The sequence below is a fragment of the Podarcis bocagei genome (genome assembly GCF_964188305.1).
Source record: "Podarcis bocagei genome assembly, chromosome: 3".
Classification (NCBI taxonomy): Eukaryota; Metazoa; Chordata; class Lepidosauria; order Squamata; family Lacertidae; genus Podarcis; species Podarcis bocagei.
In genome coordinates, this window is record NC_138127.1 from 90,884,996 (window position 1) to 90,900,375 (window position 15,380).

At 39.7% G+C, this 15,380-nt stretch overlaps 1 protein-coding gene and 1 long non-coding RNA gene across 5 annotated transcripts in view; one reads left to right on the top strand and one right to left on the bottom strand.

Annotated features, from left to right (window-relative positions):
- Positions 1-245: 245 nt before the first annotated feature.
- SOCS5 (suppressor of cytokine signaling 5) overlaps positions 246-15,380 on the top strand; it is a 28,870-nt gene continuing 13,735 nt past the window's right edge. Inside the window, exons 1-2 of one of the 2 annotated variants that reach the window (XM_081188655.1) lie at positions 246-677; positions 11,788-11,902. The gene's annotated coding sequence lies outside the window, so the exon portion shown is untranslated. The remainder of the gene's footprint in view (positions 678-11,787; positions 11,903-15,380) is intronic. The other variant, XM_081188654.1, reaches the window with a different exon arrangement.
- Positions 6,599-15,380, bottom strand: part of LOC308584221 — a 38,361-nt gene continuing 29,579 nt past the window's right edge. Inside the window, exons 4-5 of one of the 3 annotated variants that reach the window (XR_014006661.1) lie at positions 9,710-9,831; positions 6,599-7,218 (exon numbers count right to left, since the gene is read on the bottom strand). This is a non-coding gene — a long non-coding RNA (uncharacterized lncRNA). Of the gene's footprint in view, positions 7,219-8,294; positions 8,401-9,709; positions 9,832-15,380 lie in introns of those variants that run through there. The other 2 variants (XR_014006662.1, XR_014006663.1) reach the window with 2 other exon arrangements.

Genomic DNA, 15,380 nt, shown 5'->3' on the forward strand with positions numbered 1-15,380 from the left:
GGGGCCGTTTCTTCTTTAATTTTTTTTTTAAAATCGCCGTCCTTCCTGTAAACCGTGCCCCATTCCAAAATGGGCGCTGAAGCGACACCGTCCTACTGCCCTGGCAATCTGCCCTCAGCCAAGATGGTCGCTGGGGGGGCGGAGAAGAGCGCGATTAAGAGAGAGAAGGGGAGGGAGAGAGGAGTGGGCGTGGTTTGCATATTACTTATTCCCACGATCGGGGATTGGCTGCCTCGCTTCTAATCAGGGGGACGTCGAAGAAGGCCGCGTTGCTACGTTTCTCTCCAGGCCTGCTCCCCGCCTCAGCCGAGCTTAACGGTTGGCCGGAGGACGCGAGGCTGCCCTTTCGTTGCGATTGGCTTCGGCGCCGTCACTCCACCCTTCCGCCCGCCCCCCGTCTCCCCCGCCCCATCCTCCTCCTCCTCTTCTACAGTGTCTCTCGGCTCGCTCGCTGGCTGGGCCTGAGGCAAGAGCCGTTTCGCAGGCCGCGTGAGGGGAGGGGGCTCCGCGCTGCTGCCGCCGCCGCCGCCGCCGCCGCCTTTACGACAGGCCGAGCGCGCTCCGGGGTGATGCTGGGACCCAGGAGGGAGCCGGCGCGGCGCTGAGGAGGAGGCAGAGAGATGCGCCGGCCTTCCAGCCGCGGCCGCCTCCAACGGCCCTGAGCCGCCGCTTAGTAGGTGAGCCCGGCTGGGCGGACTAGACCGGGGGGGGGGTCGCCATGAGGGGAAAAGCGGGAGCGGGGAGGCCTGGCCGGCCGGCCCAACAACCCACCCTTCCCCTCAGGAAGGCCCCGTCGTGGGAAGGGCGACCTGCCTGGGCTGCCACTTCCCGCCCCCGCAGGGAAATGTTAACGGGACGGGAGGGAGGCGGGCAAAACACCCCCCCTGCCACCGCCCCCCTCCAAAAAATAAAATAAAAAACGCAAAGGCTTTGCAGCTTAAAGGACATAATGCTCCTGACTGTACCGTGGCCATGAAAGATAAACTTTATACTGCAGAACGCCGCCTTTCATTCATTCGTTTTGCAAGTTGGAAAGGTGAGGAGGGGGCTTAATGTGAAATTGCCGCCCTGCTGCCTCTGGTCTTGAGCACGAAGGTGCTGGAGGAAGACGTAAGCTGAAATAATGTCAGCGGGGTGGGCGGAACTGCACAAATATCCTTTCCTCCGTTTTGCAGACTGGCGAGTCCGTTTTTGTATTATATTTATTGGTGGTAGGTGGGGGTGGCCGTTATTTTTGTGGCCTCTGAAGCCTTGATCTGACATCCGAAGGCAGCCCTGTTTAGGGAAGTTTTTAATATTTAATGCTGTATTGTTTTTTACACTTGATGGGGAGACTCAGCCGGATGGGCGGGATATAAATAATAATAATTTATTATTATTATTATTATTATTATTATTATTATTGATCTGCATGGTCGGTGTGGGAGTGAGTTGCAGTCAGATGCATGTCAAGATTTTAGCAGGACTCGTTAGTAGGGTTTTCTTAGGGCTCTCCTATAAATGTCCAGGTTTTCCTTGCTTTGAAATTCAGAGCTGGTAGCACGCTTTCCCCAGAGGTGGTTATGGTTATTCCAGGGGTGGGTCCTGCAGTGGATAGGTGCCCATTCCGTCCTTAATAGTAGCCTGCTCTTTCCTTAAAATCACCCCAAGCCTCATTGACCTGTTCAGATACTGCATTAGATGAGTTCACAATCATTGCAACTGATAACTCAATATGTAATATTGTTACCAAGTAGGGTATGTAAGAAATGGTTGTAATGAGTAGATAGTACAAAGGAATGAAAAATCCATCCGAATGTAAGAAGCTGCTTTATGCTGGTTAAAGCTATTACCCTGTCAAGCCCAGATTTCTTATTCAGCCTAGCAGCAGCTTGGAGAATTTGTCCCTTTCCCAGGTTTGCTGAGATTATTTAACCAGCACTTTAGTACTGTACACACAAAGCATGGGCTTTGGCACTGATATCTAGTTGCCCCCTATTGTGGTTCTGTGCTTGACAGGATTGGTCTTCTATTGTATTCTTCTCAGCCATAGATAAACTGAAGGTGACTTCAAATGTGATGGATTTTGTGCCCCTAAGCCCTGTGGTGTAAGGAAAAATGTGCATATAGCATGCATATTTTTAATACAGTGATTAGATATAACAAACTGGATGTGTATGAACTTGAATGGGGAGGTTGCAGCCATTTTCAATGGCACGGGTCTGTGATTGTTGCACACCACTACATGGAGTTTGTATTATAGTACTGCATGTACAAAATTTATCCTGCTAGAAGCAGTCTTGGATAAGTCACTTTGTTCAGTCTGTCCCATTATCTGTAAGACTGATATCACACCATACCTCAGAGTAGGGTAGTATCATGAGAATGACAGAGTTGTTGTGTTCAAGTTCTCTGTACATGGTGCTATATTAAAGACAGCTATATTAATGCTTAATGCAACTTTTTTTGTACTGTGCCCTTTTAAAATGTGGTCTTTTTTGTATGCGGGTTACTGGGTTGTTGCTGTTTTTATTTTTATTATGTATTTCGTGGTTTTATATTTTGATTTTATTCTGTAAACCGCCTGGAACCTCTGTGTATAGGGTGGTATATAAATTAAAACATAAATAAAATAAATAAATAACCCTACCCAGTATTATGTGAACGTCTAAAGTGAGTTAGCACATAATTTCACTTTAACATGAGCCTTAAAGTGTGATAAAATACAAATTTATAACCAGTTTACTAACTATGTGATAGGAGAATCTAATTCTTCTGTTTGATTATGACTTCTAAATGCCACAGCACTTGTAGCATAAATAAATGTTTAATCTGAAGTACTGCTATATTCTCTTGGTCATGTTGCCTGGTATGTGTATTGGATAGCAGTCTTATTTCTTAAATAAAAACAAACCTTGTGAAGTAGGTGTGTTCTCTCCTCCCCATTTAATCAATCAGTTAATTTTTTTATTTATAGGCCTTCTTCCAAGGTATTTCAGAATGCATTAAAATGACAAAATATGGGAAACATAAAATAATGATGTAAAACACAATACAACTAAAAATAGAATTGCAGCCTTGGGTTTGGAAACCATATGATTATGCCTGATGTCTAGATCTAATTGCTCAGAGTCTTATAAGCCAATATATTTACTCAGAAGCAGGTTCATTGATTTCATTGTGACACACTTGCATATGAACACATGAACCTGCCTTAAACTATCAGTGCATTGGTCCACCTCACTGGCTATTGCCTGCTGCTGACTAGCAGTGACTTTCTAGGGTTTAAGTGTACATTGGCCTTAGAAAGAAATAAGTAAAAATGTTGTGTCAGGAAATATGTTCCATTATAAAACCTTTGCCTTAAGACACAGTGCTTAGTCAAGCAAAACAGCTTTCCTAGTTCAATTTTATCTTTGTAGTGTATATGCATACAATACTGACTTTGGTTTTCAGTCTCTTTCACACAAGATGGCTTCACAGGCATAACCAGGAGGGAACATGATGCATGATATTTCTAGGATAAAAATATCCAGGAAATGCTTTAACCCCAAGACAACCTGAACTCTTAATGAGGAGCATGCTGATTGCTTTTCTTGCAGATTACCATGCAAAATAAATTGTTCATTCTGGGTCACCTGTAGGACAGTGAAATAGAGCAATGTGGAAGTGCCCGGAGGAAATACCCATTTGTGCAAAAACACATCCGGCTGTTTAGTCACTAAGACTTCAGCCAGGAAATTCTTCATGTGAGTGCTGGAATGCTTTACAAAATTTCATAAATGGCAAACGAAAGTTGTTCATAGACAGTAATATCTGAAGATTTGTGGAACACTTCTAATATCCTTAAATTTTTATATACACAAGCGTGTCACAATAAATTTAGGACATTAGATACTCTTGAATGAAGACCCCCTGAAGAAGAGGAGGAATCTTTCACTGTAGATCTGTCATAGTGAAATATGTTGTAGTTCACCTTCCTGTGAATATATTTCAGTTTGTGAGAGTATAGTATTGACATAGTTTTTCATTAAAGCTGCCAAAGGGGAACAGAGCAGGGCATTCTCTAAATTAACTAGGTTGCTGGGAGCCTTATGAATACTTAACACAGTAGAAATTGCATTGTTTCCCTTTGTTCTCTCTGTTTACTGCATGTATGTAGTTGGAGACTAGTACTGAATTAGTCCTAGAAATATTGTAGAAAATTCAGTGCAGCCATGAGCTAAGATTACTGAGTTGTTTTATATAACATTGTACAAGTTGTATGCAAAGTGTTTCAGATTATTTTCCTTTCAGAATTAAAAACAGTATTTCCTAGAAGGCCAGGTAATTCTGAGGAAGAGATGTGTTCAGTGGCTTGGCACTTGATATACTATATTTAAATTTATTGAGGTCAGGCAAGTAAGTCTACACTGCTGTCCTTTTATGGTCATGTAACAGATTTTCACTCCAAATACTAAAACTATTGTGTCGATACTTAGTTTTTGGTAGAGACCCTAACTGTGCTAGCTGGAAAGAAACTTAAAGGACATGGGTTGTTAGTGTTTAGCTGTTCTCATCAAAACATTCTGACTGAAAGTTTCAGGCTTAGTTCAGCTGTAACATTGAAACTTTGCTATTAAATCCTTTCTATAGCCCGCATAATATTTTAAGTCTAGTCAGCCTTGTAACAACATTTTATCAGTATGTGGCAAGCTAAGTTCATGTCTCTTCACGGCTGAAAAGGGATTTGAACCCAGAGCCAACACACTAGCCACTGATTGGACACAAAATGTGATCCTGAGAGTAGTTGCAGACTTTGATAATAGTGCTTAAAGCCAGGGTGGGATTTACATTTACTTGGTAATATTAGTCAGCAGTTTGTTATTAGCAGACGTTTGGGTTGCAGAAGTTGCACCGACAGCTGACTTGGGTGCACTTGCTACATTTCTACTTTGCTCATTCCTAAGTCCCTGCTGAATTCACTGCTGAATTGTCATATTTCATGATCCTTAGTTTGTCAGAAGTAGACTGTGTATTTTAAAAGGAGCAGAATCAATGCTGATTCTCTAAATCACCCTTCTCCAATGCAGTGTCTTCCAAATGTTCCAGGCTCAATTCCAGCCAGTGTGGCCAATGGCCAGGGATGATGGAAACTGTAGTTCAGAATATCTGAATGGCACTGTGTTGAGAAAGGCTTCTCTAAACTATTTACTCTGCATTGTTACTTTAAATTCTGTGTGAGTTTGTGGCTCCTAACCGTACTTCTTCCTAGAAAGTTAGGCTGCAATGCTAAATCCATTTATCTGGGAGTTAGTCCCGTGGATTTCAGTAGGACTTACTTCTGAGTAGATACGACTAGGACTATTCTGTTAAAGTCCTCTTAAAGACAGATGTTTCAAAAACAATTTCATATTAGGTTCTAAAACATTGGTACTCATTGAGCAGGGACGTATACCACACATTATCCTCTTCAGCCGCAGCATAAATTTCCAAACCAAAATGTTAATTTTGAAGTCCTAAGGCCAGTATTTCTGTTCATGCTCATTCTGACTTTGCATTTGGATCAAACTGTAAGGCCTTCTAATAAAAGTATAAAACATGTTTTAATTGTGGTTTGCATGCTATGGCTTATCGAACCTACTGGGAATAAAATGACAAAAATTCACTTTGAATGGTTGGTGACCCTTTTCTGTAGCACTTAAGACCATTTTTATACCTTATTTTGTTTTGTTTTTTAAATGATGTTTTTTAAATGATGTTTATTGAGAATTTTAAAATCACAAAAAAAAACAAAAAAAAAGAGGGGAGAAAACAAGAAAAAAAAATTAAACAATACAAATCGATAAAAGTCAAAAGCAAAAAGCAAAAACAAACCACATAGCACATCAAAATCAGAAAGCAAAAATAAACCACAAAGATTTTAAAACAGATCCAATATTCCCAAATCCTTAACTGTCATTACCTTATTTCATCGACCTCCTCACACCTCCCTTTTTTGTATTCTAGTTGTTGATTGTCACAGCAAATCCTTTCCATTTTTCATAATATTCTGTCATTAAATTGCCTTAATCTATTTTAACCTTATCTTACCATAAAAAACCCTAAAAGTTAAAACTTAAATCTTATTTATACCAATTTCTCATAACTATAGCATATTCTTACATAGTTCTTTTTAACATTCAAATCATTTCGTTCCAACATTTTTCTAATACTCATTAATTTTAGAAAACATTCCTAAATAGAATTTTTTAAAACTTTCTTCCAATCTTCATCCAACGTCTCTTCCTCCTGGTCTCGGGTTTTGTCAGTCCTTTCTATCTCATCCATCTAGTTCATTAACCTGGTAACCTTATGTCCGAGGCCCTCATTTTTATACCTTATTTTGGAAGAGACCACAATTAGCTTTATTTTGATACCAAAATAAGCCAAAATCGGTTGAAAAATAAGCGAAACAGGAGGTTTTTTCTACACTGACGCAGAAATTCCATTAGCCTAAATTGCATGAAAATCGAAATTTTCAAAAAATTCTCCTGTGCCCAGTTTTGGACCAAAAAAATCTTAAAATATTATTTTGAGCTTATCATAGTCATCTACAATTTTTTTAAAAATGGAGAAAATCTGAGTCGTGAGAGCACGGTCGACTATTAAAATCAGGTGATTTGGCATGGAATGACACTTCCAATAAAAATGGAAGAGCTGGTTCAGTATTGTTGACATCTATGGGATAGTTCTTCAGTTTATTTACCCGAGTCTCTCATTCTTTATGGGTAACTGTTAGGTCATAAATAGTTGCCAAGTAACACCAATTAATATTTTATGTACAGGTTTGTTTTGGTAGTAATGGTTATTCACTCCATTGAGCACTAAGCCTAAATTATGCCACTTACAGAAAATGTTTGTTCTTTAAAAAGTGATTTTTTTTTAATTGAATACATTTTAATTTTAGTAATGCAGTGACTACAGCAGTAGTCTGGAGGGTAGTATTCAACTTAAGTTTTGCTCAGAATAGACCATTGAAATTAATGAACATTACTAAGTTAGGTCCATTAGGTTTACTCAGATTAAAACTCAGGGTGACAAATGCTGTATTTTGGATCAACCTGGAATTCTGGTGTGCCAAGTCCACTGCAGTTTTTAATATATATCTTATGTGCCGATGCCAAAAAGAGGCTGTGCCACTCTATAACCTTTGGGCAATCTAGAATTTTTTGACTCCGGCATGACCGAGAAATCTGCTCAAGCTGCAAATGTGAAAAGCTGAAAAGAAAGAAAAGGGGTGGGGGAAAAAAAGTAAAGGGACTGAGGGGATGAGAACATAGAAGGGGAACTGAGGAAATGGAAAAATGAAACTTAAATATCCAGCTTTAATATAAGGTTTTCATTTGAGTTGCTCAGCACTTTCAAATATATTGAAATTAACAAACAATAGTGTGTACGATTACTGGTCCCAGTGTTCAAGTAAACTAAACCATTTCTAGCTACATAAGAAAACTACTCTACTTAATTGAACAGCAGCTTCAGTATTTGAATGAAACCATATAAAACTCCATCTTTCCAGGTCATCTGTTCAACTCTTTGCAATGAGAATGGAGGTTTAAGCCATACTTTAACAGATTAAAACCCAATATGCTCTTAGAAACCTCCAGAGAAAGGGCGTCTATAACTTCTCAGGGCAAATTGCTCTGGTTTGCTTGGTTTTAAATTTCCATAATGCTCCTTAGCAAAGCTTTATATCTGCATTCTGGGCATAGATTTTTATTTTCATGTGATTATTTTTGTTACAAGCTGCCCAGAAAGTTTTGTTATAGGGGGCCATATAAACAATAAATCAGTAACAAAAATATGTATGTCTGAGCTTTAAAAAAGAAACTTTAGGTAAATAACTCTAGTTCGATTATATTAAGAAGTGCAGCAGCTCTTTCTATACACTGAGTATGGTAGAATCAGTAGCAAGTTCTAATGTAATCTTAGCTGGTTTAATCAAGTAAACTATACAGTGCTGCCCTGCAAGACGAATGCCTCGCAAGACGGAAAACCTGCTAGACAAAAGGGTTTTCCGTTTTTGAGCTGCTTCACAAAGCGATTTTCCCTATGGGCTTGCTTTGCAAGACGAAAACGTCTTGCGAGTGTTCCGATTTTTTTCCGCTTCCCCCCCTTTTTCTTAGCCGCTAATATCCTTTTAGCCGCTAATCCGCTAAGCCTTTAATAGCTGCTAAACCGCTAATAGCGCTAATCCGCTAAGCCGCTAATAGGGTTGCTTCGCAAGACAAAAAAACCGCTAGACGAAGAGACTCGCGGAACGGATTAATTTCGTCTTGCGAGGCACCACTGTACAGGTATTCTCCCAGCAGGTGAGTTCTTCCAGCAATCTTGTCTCCATGTAGATGCTGTTGATTCACTACAGTGCCAGAATATATTCTTAAGAAGAAAATTTATCTCCTGTCAAAGTAAAATAATACAGTTTTTGATGAGGAACCCCTCCTCCAAAACTATGAATTTTTTCATGATAGGGTAGTGGGTTTTAAAAAAAATGAAAATGGTTGACTGATTTGGAAGTAGCTGTTTGAAAGCTTTTCACATTTATGCGTTTGAAAAATACTTATAAACACTAGCCTGGGAGTGGGATCCTGTCAGATTTCTCTGTAAACTTGTATAGGATGGGGGTGCAAGGCTTAAACTATAAATTAGGCTTCTAAATAGGCAGTAGTCTGGCCATCATGCTGTGATAAGTAAGAATTAAGCTTAAGAAAAACATAATATTTTTGCTTTCAGCCCACAAATGACTAATACAGGTAAACCGTGGGCAGGCAGGCTAGTAAAAATAGTGGGCTGATATTTTTTTCCACAAGTCTACGGTTTGTTTCAATCCACAAAAGCTGCTAGACTAAAAATTGTAGGCTAATTTTTCACAAGCCTTCCATATGATCACAAAAGTTGCTGGATCACCAAGTTTTACTAGCTGGATCACCAAGTTGCTGGATCACCAAGTTTTACTAGCAAGTCTGTCTTTGAATACCCATACTCATTTTTGCATATCTAGCATCATGAAAGAAAATCAACTTTACAAAACCTTTCTGATTGGGTAGCAATTTTCTGTTTACTGGTGGTTATTTATATGACTTACAGCATACAATATACAATATGTAAAACATATATTAAAACATCAGTAAATAGAAACATTGGGACACGGGTAGCGCTGTGGGTTAAACCACAGAGCCTAGGACTTGCTGATCAGAAGATCGGCGGTTCGAATCCCCGCGACGGGGTGAGCTCCCGCTGCTTGGTCCCTGCTCCTGCCAACCTAGCAGTTCGAAAGCACATCAAAGTGCAAGTAGATAAATAGGTACCGCTCCGGCGGGAAGGTAAACAGCATTTCTGTGCGCTGCTCTGGTTCGCCAGAAGCGGCTTAGTCATGCTGGCCACATGACCCAGAAGCTGTACACCGGCTCCCTCGGCCAATAAAGCGAGATGAGTGCCGCAACCCCAGAGTCGGTCATGACTGGACCTCATGGTCAGGGGTCCCTTTACCTTTAAATAGAAACATTAAAACAACCTGCATAGTAAAAAGGCCTTCTGAAATAAAATGGTTTTAGCCTGATACTTGAAACTTAACCCAGACCATCTCTGCCTGATTCCTAATGGAAGGAAGTTTATAGAATTGGGCCCACTACACCTAAGGCATGACTTCTTGATGACACGAGTTGTGCTTCTGATCTACAGGGGAACCACTGATAGGGTACTCACTCACTGGATTATCACCTTGTCATGGTGAGTGGACTTGCATGTTATTATGACTCTTGTGAGCGAAGCCGTCGGGAATCTCGTACTCCCAGCAGGGTCACCCAAGGCAGTAATGTCAAAGGAAAGGAGCTAGACAAAGAATGATCCAAAAAGTCCTCAACGGCAGAACAGGCAGATGATAACAAGTGGTATGTTACAACGGCTGTGAAGGCAGATGAAGTCTGCAACAGATAGGAATCTACAGGTTGTCGTGACTACTCATGGCATCAGAACAGAACCTTACTGCTAAGACTGTGTGTTGGTCAGCGTGCACTGATCTACACACATAAAATAAATTAACGCACAGGTGTCTTCCAAAACCAAACCCCAGAAGTCCCATGGCAATCGGCAAATGGTAACGGGGGCAGGATCGTGAAATCTGGAAGCCCCTAGTCATGAACTGGCACATGGGCGGTGGATACAGATTCAGTCGTTCTGACTCAAGGAACGAGGCAGTTGAGCAGCTTGGTAGCTGTATCCATGACTGAGCAGCCCTTTTTAGGAAACGCCATTGGGTGGTGGAACCCTTTTTTAAAAGAGAGAGAGAGAGAAGCAGATGCCGAATGTTGAAAGTTGAGGGTGATAAGACTGTTTAATAACTTTCCATTGCAAGTGTTTTTCTTTTCAGAATTAGCTCCATAACCCCTGTTCTCTCTGTGAGCAAAAATATTAGGGGTGTCTGTATTCTTTCTTCTCCCTCCTCCTTAAAAGTGAGGCAGAAACCAGAAGGGTAGTGATTTCTTAAAACAGCAAATAAAAAAGAACTTCACAGCTCTTCCCCATCCGTACTCTGCTCCTGATTTCAATCTCCTCTTGCTTCTTTTTGCTTACAAAATAAATAAGTCATGAAGATGGATGTGGGGCTGCTCATCACTTGTAGTCTCAGGGCCATTTTTCAGATTGGTTTGAAAGCTATCTTAGATGGTATCTTTCCAGCTATAGTTTGTCATGAAGCCACTGTGTTTTAAGTAGTTGACCTTTTCAGTAGTTAATTGATAGCTCCTTGATTTCTCCCCTGCCTGACACTAGGCGACAATGTGAGTCTGCTGCCTAAGGCAATTGGAGCAAATTTCATGTTGTTTTGCCTTGATTATAAGCGTTCCCATTTTCTACTGATGTGGATGTGACCATTTTGTTTGTTTGTTATTAAACTACAGTAGTTGGTGTATTGTATGTTTTAAAGCTAGCAGACACACTATAGGTATTCAGGAGGCTTTTTTTTTTTTTTTAAACAAAGTACTCAAATGAACATTTTTGCAATGCAATCCCTATCCTTCTCAGCAGTTCAACTAGATTGCAGCCTGATTGCACTTTATTGTCAAGTAGTAGATGAGTGAACTAGAGCATACTTGGTCTCAAATTATTGCTCTCAATAAAGAGGTCATCAAGAGTTCTGCTATGCTTTGCTTGCAGGCTGAATGACCCTCTTGACTCTGCCCACCTGTTTTTTATTTTAACCATAGCAGATTACAAGCTAGGAAACTTAAATATAGCAGTACAAAAAACATTATTTCAGTGACTCATGCACAGCTTTCTCGTCCAGAGCAGAATATAACTTGAGGTGTATGCACTTCCATGGAAGCAGAAAAGTGGGGGAGGGGGCAGACTGAAGATAGTTGTGTTTCTTTCAGCTACTTTTTGAATTCTTGGATTAAGAGTCTGGCTTTAAATCTTATAGATAGATAGATAGATAGATAGATAGATAGATAGATAGATAGATAGATTCTGCTAGTTCTGTTATCAACATTTGTCCTGATAGCTTTTGGGAAGAGGTCACATAGGCACTAAAAACTATTCACAGTTGTCAGGATTCTATCTTGGTTGATAGAATTCAACCCCTAGCATAGAATTCTGAAACATTGCTTTGAGTTCTCATTCTTATAGATCGAAACAAGAGCTGTAGCTATTTCTCATTTCTGTGGCTGATAATCAACTTTATTTAGTAGTGGAATTCAAGGAAAACTTTCTTTATAGAAATAAAAACATCACTTTTTGGAAAAGGCCCTAGAAAGAATCATTTTATTATTTTCTGAAATTACATCACAGGTGAGGAACTTTGATGAAAGATGGTATCTGGCAAAGAATTAGAACATTGTCATATTGGTGCTTACATCTCTGATCACAGTAGACTGTGTGGAAAATACTGTTTTCCAAAAAAAAAGTTATGCTAAATTGAAGTAAGAATATTATTGTCTGAGAGAGTTCCTCTCCTCATCCTGTGCTGCTTGCCCTTTCCTTCCCTGCATATTCTTCATATAATAGTTGTTACGTCTCTGCAATGGTGTAATTTCAGTGATCACACATCTAGAACATTGATCATTTTAGAAAAATGGCCACCTGTTGACTGACAGTAAACAAAGTGCTAAACTTTCAGTAGCCAAATTCTTACCTCTTTTTTTTTTTTAAGCCAGCAGTTCCCAAAATTTGGTCTAAATTTCTTTTCTGATGAACATGCAGCATCAATACTTTGTGGGACAGCAGAAGCCAGGTTGCATCTGTTCCCAGAACTGTCATTGCTGGGGACAATTGATGCCTATGCATCAGGCTGATAAGATGCATATCCTTATTTACACTACCATAGCCAATTTTATCAGGTAAGGATAGCATGTTGTAGGGTTTATATGTGCTGGCCATGATCCCTGTCTCCGTGTAGGAGACAGCTATAAGGCACTTATTGGAGGGAGGTGATGAGCAGTTCTTCCCTTACCTTATGTGGGTGTGAGTATGTGCTTATATAAATGTGTGCATATGAGGGTGTACTTGCAGGAGAGCGGCAAAAGAAAATAACTTTTTTCCACTCTCTGCCCCTGTGCCTACTGCAAATTCAGCAGGCACATTCTGTGCCAACTTTTAAAAGCCTGCTGAAAACTTTTATATTCTGCTATGCCTGTGCAGGCAGTTAAGAGTACACCTCCTCCCACACACAATGGCCCATTTATGTTTGTTTTCAATTTCTTTTCACTTTTCACTTGTTTTTAATTTTTAATGATTTTATTATTTGACTTTGTGTTTTTATATTGTTGCAAACCACTGTGATGTATTATTATGATACAACGGTATATAATTTTTTTATAAATAAATGTGGGGCCCTATGTATATATATATAAATGTAATCTAAACACAGACAATTGGAAAACACTGGCCTGCGAGTGCTCCAATTGGAGAACAGCCTTTACCAAAGGTGTCATGGATTTCGAAGACGCTCAAACTCAGGACGAAAAGGAAAAATGTGCTAAGAGGAAGGCACGTTTGGCAAACCCTCACCATGATTAACTCCCGCCCTGGAACCAATGTCTTCACTGTGGAAGGCTGTGTGGATCCAGAATTGGCCTCCACAGTCACTTCCGGACTCACTGTTCATGGAACTGTTCACGGTCTTGTGTTCATGAAAGACAATCTTACTCGACTACGAGTGATCGCCGAAGAAGAAGATATATAATAGTGAATTCATTATTTGAGTGTGAATCCTTGTGTAGCAGCATCCACATACAAGGAAGGTATCAGCAGATTTGGGAGGGGCCTGTGTTTTTTCAGAAGTAAAAAAAAAAAAAAACTATAGGGGGGAAAGCCATGGAGGAGAATCCAGTGAAGACTGAGTTTGTTCATTTGCAACACAATACTGAGTGTCTGTGGAGGAAGGGAAAATGGAAAATCTGTGTGGGTGGGGATTCAATGGAGTATTCTGGAAAATGACATGACTGATTAAAATCCTGCAAAGGTACCTTCTGCACTGCAACATTAATTGCAGGTCCCACATGCACAGTTATGTTAGTGAAAGTCACAGCTGTGAGGTCAGGACAAATGCTTTTGTGAGAGGAATGAAAGTTGTGTTTTATTTTCCTGGTTCAAATACTTATTGACTACATTCGCATAAGCAATACTTGACATTATGTTACTTTTATTTTTGTTATATTAAATGTTGTTATTCCAACCACTAAATCACCCTGGCTTCTAGGGTTCCTCTGCTATGGGGCAGCTGTATACCGTAGCTAAACGAAGATGAGGAAAGCAAAATGCCACTTAGAGAAGGATCTGAAATATTTTCCTTGCAGTTTGCGGGGTTTTTTTTATTCTGGATTGTTTAATTTGATGTTCTAATGTTTTGAAAACCACTTTGATTTTTTCCTTTAAAATATAAAGCAGTACAGAAAAGAAATAAATAATAATAATAAATGCCACTGTAAAAAAGGGTGCCTAGACATACCATTGTGCAAACATAATATGGGTTTAAGGTGCCATTTGGTGATTAGCTTATATATATGAGTTTCTAACAGTGCTCAAAATTATGAAATATAATGAGTGAATTGGTCTACTACTGAACTACTAGTGTAGTGACAAAGAAACTGACCTTGAATCGAGACTCATACTTGAATTTTGTTTCTGCCATGAACTTACTAGGTGGCCATAGGCACGTTCTCAGCCTTATTTCCCCCGTAACAGGGGGCAGGGGGTGTTTCACGATATTGACTTACAGTACCTCACAGAATTGTTGTAAAGCTCCCAATCTTGGGAGCTAAGTGGGAAAAAGGTGAAATCCAAATTGTCTGCTCTAGAGTCCTTTAGGATAGAGGTTAACATTTTATATCTAAACCAAAAATACTGTGACTTTGGAAACAAAAACTCTTAAAATGCAAGTCGATCGAATTCTTAAAAAGGTTGCCCATAGAAGAGTGCAACACAAATATTTTGGCATTTTTCAATACAAAGAAAAAGACAAATGTGAATTATTTAAGACATCTTATTTGGACTTATACAGTTCACTGTCAACGTCTTTGTTTGCTATCAATGAATATTAAAATAAACTTTGTTTACTACAGTTAGAAATGCAGTTTTTGAATAAATCAATTGAACTGGAGGAAGTGCAAATGACTATTTAAAAAAACTAAAAGGATACAAAGTACTGGGAGGTGACGGTTTTACAGGAGCATTCTTTAAACATTTTACAATGAATTATATCCCCATCTAGCCAGTTGTTGAATGAAGTACTTTCAGGGGAACTTCCAGGCATCAATCTAAAATAACAGTACTACTGAAAGTTGAAGAAAAACCTTGACCTAGTGGAATCATATTGTCCAATTATCCTGTTAAACCAGGATGCTAAGCTATATACAGTGGTACCTCAGGTTAAGTACTTAATTCGTTCCGGAGATCCGTTCTTAACCTGAAACTGTTCTTAACCTGAAGCACCACTTTAGCTAATGGGGCCTCCTGCTGCCGCCGCACCGCTGGAGCACAATTTCTCTTCTCATCCTGAAGCAAAGTTCTTAACCCGAGGTACTATTTCTGGGTTAGCGGAGTCTGTAACCTGAAGCGTATGTAACCTGAAGTGTATGTAACCCGAGGTACCACTGTACAGGCATTTTAACAAACTGGTTAAATACGTTCATTACATGTTATATCTCCCCAGACCAGATGAGCTTTATGCCTTGCTGGCAGATAGTGGTTCCAATATGACACCTATTGAATGTCATTCATTATAGTAAAAAGAAAGGTAACACGCTTGCAGTAACCTCATTAGTTGTTTACAAGGCCTTTGAAAGGCCGAGTTCGACATTTTTAAAAGCACTGATACATAGACTTAACATGAGAGAGTGGTTTATTAATTCAATTTTTGAAGTGTACAATTTTTGAAGTTGTTA